We start from the raw sequence: 6,400 nt of genomic DNA, 5'->3' as shown, positions 1-6,400 counted from the left end.
CCTAGCCTCTTCGCCACCTCTAAGGTGGCAAAATTCAATCTCTGTGGTTTAGTCCGACCGAGGAGATTGACAGCTCCTGCCCACGCGTGATTGGCTGTGCACGGGCAGGGGGTGGGATTGCACGCAGGCGCAAAATTGCGCTCATGTGCAATGGAGAATTCCTGTGGGTAAATTCGCCCCTCCACAGGCGAGCTGAGGCGTACAGGGGCATGTATATGCGCCCCTGTCCGCCTCAGCTTTAATAAATCGAGCCCTTAATCTCTCTGCTGGACCCCCTACTCCTAAAACTAATCTCTAAAATGGTTTGAGCTGCAGGTGAATGGTAACAACATTTAAATTATACATTTGGTTACTGTGAATTTCTTAAATCAAATGTTAAATTAAACTAGGAAAATTTGACATTCTTAATATAGAAATTTGTATTCATAAATAAAAAGATAAAGGGAAATATTTGCTCTACCAACCCTACACGCAGGGTAGTAATAACATTAAAGGGACATAAAAAAAATGTTTTTTAAAAAAAATCATGATTTGGATAGAGCATAAAATTTTAAATAACTTTCCAATGTACTTCTATTATCAAATATTCTTTATGTTATCCTTTGTTGAAAAGCGCTGAGGTCAGTGGAGGCTCCTCCATTTGAGCACACTCGCACGTGCCCCCCCCCAACAACCCAGAAGAAAGAAAAAAAAACAGAAGAAAAAAAATATAATTTTTCCAATAGCCCCCTACTGTAAAAATTATATATTTTTTTGTCCCCCAAAAAATCCAAACAGTTTGTTTAATAAGGAAAAAATTTTTTTTATTTTTTTTATTATATAATTTATACACTAACCGCATGTGCGGTAGCTAGAGATATGGCAGTGTGCTATGCGCATCCTAAATTTGCAGCCTGCGCAGCTCCCAGCCTCCCCATCCCCATACTTTGTGTATCGCACACTTCAGCCTGTGCGAGCTGTGGGAGGTGTTATTTACAGAGAAAGGCAGCAGCCAGTGACAAAGTAGAGAGTCATCACTCACAGTCACGTGATGACGCTTGACAAGCTCCTCCCAGCTCAACGGTGCAAAATCTCATTGCGGAGATAGTCGTTGAGCTGAGAGGAGCTCAGTGAGAGGCATTTGTCCAGCCCGGCCCAGGGAGAGAACAGTCAGTGAGGGGGGCAGCAGCAGCACAGGGAGGGTAAGTACTAGCAAGGCTCAGAGAAAAACTAGTGCTACCGTACAGTACAGCATGCTACTTACTTTTCATCTGTCTGTTCCATTGTTCCCTGTAGCGAGCGCGGCAGCGCGACCGCGCACTGCTTTTCAAATCCCTGCGCAAATGTTAATGAAGTCCGCGCATCACAGGGGTTAGTTATAGATTTTGAGCCCTCAGCCCGGCAAAACACAGTTACAGCGACGCCGGTAACAGCAGGATGTGTCCGACTCCTGGGATGACTGGAGCTTCTGAGCCTTACAGGTAAGAATGGTGAGGTACCTGATCTAACTGGTAGCCAGCAAACATGGTACACAATGTAAAATGTACACAATGATTTACACACAACAATCCTGCAGCAGAGCTGATCTTATTACAGCACTCCTGTAATAAGATCAGCTCTGCCGCACCACTGTACTAATAAGATCAGCTCTGCACCGTTTGAATGTGACCAGACCCTATGGAAACTGATCAGCTGCAGGGAGGTATGTATTATAAGCCGGCAAAGATTGTGAGTAGGTTGTCAGGGGCCTACGTTTGGTGTAGTGGGGCCTCGGTAACTCTCAATTATGGAAGGTAACTTTTGTTGTTGCACAAGTGAGTCCAGTGGGGACCGCTATATCTCAGATAGAGCTTCTGCTTGGTACCTTTTTGCTGAACTACAGGGTGACATTGTATGGCTAAGTATTACCTAAAAGTGGAATTGGCTGACATTTCTGTGATTGTACTATTACTGACAGTAGGGAGAAGGATGATGTATCTGGTATTTCCATATTTTATGTTGGATTAATAACCATTATGTCTTCTGTTGAATACTTAGTATTCACGTGCTGATACCAGATTCACACAGTGATTAGTGTATATCTGTCAGTATGCCTGTATAGAAAACCCTCTGATATCCTGATATGACAGTGCTCAACTGCCCATAGATCATAAAGCCTAAATTATTGTCATTTAGGGCTATATATATATATATATATATATATATATATATATATTTCTTATATTATGGTAATGTTTTTGTATTGGATGGAGCTTTCAGGGATTTAACACTTACCCCACAAATTGTATTTGCCTCTATAAAAAAAAGTATACAGGTTGTCATTGTTTTCATTGAATATTTATATTATTTATATTATAATTTTTATTTTAAAGTGCTGCCCAGTTGTCAGGTCATGTAAAAAAAAATTGCTCAGACCAGTAGCAAGTCCGCACAGCTGTAAATATAATTAGAGGGAACATTAGTCTGTTCTGAATACTTTCTCTCTCCCCTTGTCCTAGAAACACAGATCTGGAATTAAAGGTAAAGAAAAAAAAGAAACTGCTTGTTGAACTGATTACAGTGCTCCAGCTCTCATGATATTGCCGCAGTAAACAGTTCAACAAGCAGCTTCTTTTGTTTTTCTTTACCTTTAATTGCAGATCTGTGTTTCTATGGCAAGGGGAGAGAGAAAGTATTCAGAACAGACAGATGGAAAGTAAGCAGCATGCTGTTGTTTAATACATACACTGTCTGACACTAAAGCAGCCAGCCATAGCAAGCCACTATCCTGACACCCAGAGACAAACAGAATACATGTTTTAATAATGTTTAATACATATACTGTCTGCTTGTCTCTGGGTGTCAGGATAGTGGCTTGCTATGATGGCTGGCTACTTTACTGTCAGACAGTGTGTATATATATATATATATACTGGGTACAAGAGTCCTGTCACTGGGGCAGTATAAGGACTTTATAAATATAGATATATATATATATATATATATATATATATATATATATATATATATATATATATATATATATGTCCTTATACTGCTCCAGTAACAGGACTCTTGTACCCAGTATATATATATATATATATATATATATAGTAACTGCAGGGTGTAAGTGGTGCTCTTGTCTTTCAGGTTAGTTATGTACATACAACACACATAACACATAACACACTGCCCTCACCTTGTACAAGAATGTGTTAAGGTAACTGGCATAGTGTGTGCGTGTATGTATGTATGTATGTGTGTATATATATATATATATATATATATATATATACATACACACACAATAAAATGGGCGGGGCCATCTGAGGGGCGGGGCTAGTGCTCCCCCATCTTCAAAAGTCACCAGCCGCCACTGGCTGAGGTAAGTTCAGGAGTGTGCACGTGTCTGCAGTACTATATGGCAGCAGTTTGCTACAATATTATACATTAGCAAGAGCACTAGATGGCAGCACTATTTCCTGTCGTGCAGTGCGGCAGATGTGCACGCTACCTATCTAGATAGCTCTTCAACAAAGAATAACAAGACAACGAATCAAATGTGATAATAGAAGTAAATTGGAAACTTTTCAAAAATTGTAAGCCTAGATTACGAGTTTGGCGTTAGCCTTAAAAAGCAGCGTTGAGAGGTCCCAACGATGCTTTTTAACGCCCGCTGGTATTACGAGTCAGGCAGGAAAGGGTCTACCGCTCACTTTTCTTCCGTGACTCGAGGCTACAGCAATTCCACTTACGTCAATTGCGTATCCTGTCTTTTTAATGGGATTTGCCAAACGCTGGTATTATGAGTCTTGGAAGAAGTGAGCGGTAGACCCTCTCCTGTGAAGACTTCTACCGCATTTAAAAGTCAGTAGTTAAGAGTTTTATGGGCTAACGCCGGAACATAAAACTCTTAACTAAAGTGCTAAAAGTACACTAACACCCCTAAACTACCTATTAACCCCTAAACCGAGCCCCCCCCCCCCCCCACATCGGAAACACTTTAATAAATATATTAACCCCTAAGCTGCCGATTGGACATCGCCACCACTTTAATAAATATATTAACCCCTAAACCGCCGCACTCCCACCTCGCAAACACTAGTTAAATTTTATTAACCCCTAATCTGCCGTCCCTAACATCGCCAACACCTACTTACATTTATTAACCCCTAATCTGCCACCCCCAACATTGCCACTACTATATTAAAGGTATTAACCCCTAAACCTAAGTCTAACCCTAACCCTAACCCCCTCCAACTTAAATATAATTTAAATTAAACAAAATAAATTTAACATAAATAAATTAATCCTATTTAAAACTAAATACTTACTGATAAAATAAACCCTAAGCTAGCTACAATATAACTAATAGTTACATTGTAGCTAGCTTAGGATTTATATTTATTTTACAGGCAACTTTGTATTTATTTTAACTAGGTACAATAGTTATTAAATAGTTATTAACTATTTAATAACTTCCTAGTGAAAATAAGTACAAAATTACCTGTAAAATAAATCCTAACCTAAGTTAGAATTACACCTAACACTACACTATCATCAAATAAATTACCTAAACTACCTACAATTAATTACAATTAAATAAAATAAACTAAATTACGAAAAACACAAACACTAAATTACAGAAAAAAAAGAATTACAAGAATTTTTAACTAATTACACCTAATCTAATCCCCCTAATAAAATAAAAAAGCCCCCCAAAATAATAAAATTCCCTAACCTATACTAAATTACAAATAGCCCTTAAAAGGGCCTTTTGCGGGGCATTGCCCCAAAGTGATCAGCTCTTTCACCTGTAAAAAAAATACAATACCCCCCCAACATTAAAACCCACCACCCACACACCCAACCCTACTCTAAAACCCACCCAATCCCCCCTTAAAAAAACCTAACACTACCCCCCTGAAGATCTCCCTACCTTGAGCCATCTTCACCCAGCCGGGCACAAGTGGACCTCCAGAGGGGCAGAAGTCTTCATCCGATCCGGGCAGAAGAGGTCCTCCAAGCGGCAGAAGTCTTCATCCATGCGGCATCTTCTATCTTCATCCATCCGGAGCGGGTCCATCTTCAATCCAGCCGACGTGGAGCCATCCTCTTCAAACGACGTCCAAACACTGAATGAAGGTTCCTTTAAATGACGTCATCAAAGATGGCGTCCCTTGAATTCCGATTGGCTGATAGGATTCTATCAGCCAATCGGAATTAAGGTAGGAAAAATCCTAATGGCTGATCCAATCAGCCAATAGGATTGAAGTTCAATCCTATTGGCTAATTGGATCAGCCAATAGGATTGAGCTCGCATTCTACTGGCTGTTCCAATCAGCCAATAGAATGCAAGCTCAATCCTATTGGCTGATTGGATCAGCCAATAGGATTTTTCCTACCTTAATTCCGATTGACTGATAGAATCCTATCAGCCAATCGGAATTCAAGGGACGCCATCTTGGATGATGTCATTTAAAAGGTTTTTTTTCAGCCGGCTCTCCCCCATTGTTTCCTATGGGGAAATCGTGAACAAGCACGTTTAGCCATCTCACCGTTACCGCAAGCAATGCTGGTATTGAGGTGAGATGTGGAGCTAAATTTTGCTCTAAGCTCACCTTTTTGCGGCTAACGCCAGGTTTTAAAAAAACCTGTAATACCAGCGTTGTCTTAAGGGAGCAGTGGGAAAAAAAGGCTCGTTAGCCCCGCAAGCCTTACCGACAAAAAATCGTAATCTAGCCGGTATTTTCTATCTGATTCATAAAAGAAAAAAATGTGGTTTGATGAACCTTTAAACATCCACAGATACAAGTCTTTATTTTAAATTAAAATGACTAAAAATGAACTAAAATGACACATCTATTTTTTTCAGAACACAACTTTATTTTTTTAGATTTGTCTAAGAGACATGTAGAATTTTAAAGTACAGTATACATCATGAACAGGGTATTGTTAATGAGCTTCTGGCAATGAATATTCTTTCTACTTTCCAAAACAGAATTAAAATAAAGCAAAAATACTACTATACATTTTACTGGAATTAAAAATAAAATCAATCAACTTAAAAAACAAAACAACATTGTACTATAATAATAATTTATAAATATTTTCAATATTTAAACAGCACTTTAAATAACATGACTTACAAACTAACAAATTAAGCTTGTGTTTTGTGCATAATATATGTATATATATATATATATATATACACTTCATTCAATTATAGACCAGCACTCTCCAAAAAAGGCAATTATCCAGGGTGCTCCTGAACATTCGTATCTACACTTCAAAAATAGACAGGCACTCTCCGGTATTAAATCCAAAGTTTTTTCCTTTTATTGTGACGTTTCGGGGTATTTAGCCCCTTCATCAGACAGAAAAATACACGTATGTATTTTTCTGTCGGAGGAAGGGGCTAAATACCCTAAAACATCACAAT

This window comes from Bombina bombina, chromosome 3 (assembly GCF_027579735.1).
Source record: "Bombina bombina isolate aBomBom1 chromosome 3, aBomBom1.pri, whole genome shotgun sequence".
Taxonomy (NCBI): domain Eukaryota; kingdom Metazoa; phylum Chordata; class Amphibia; order Anura; family Bombinatoridae; genus Bombina; species Bombina bombina.
This window is presented reverse-complemented; position numbering follows the sequence as displayed.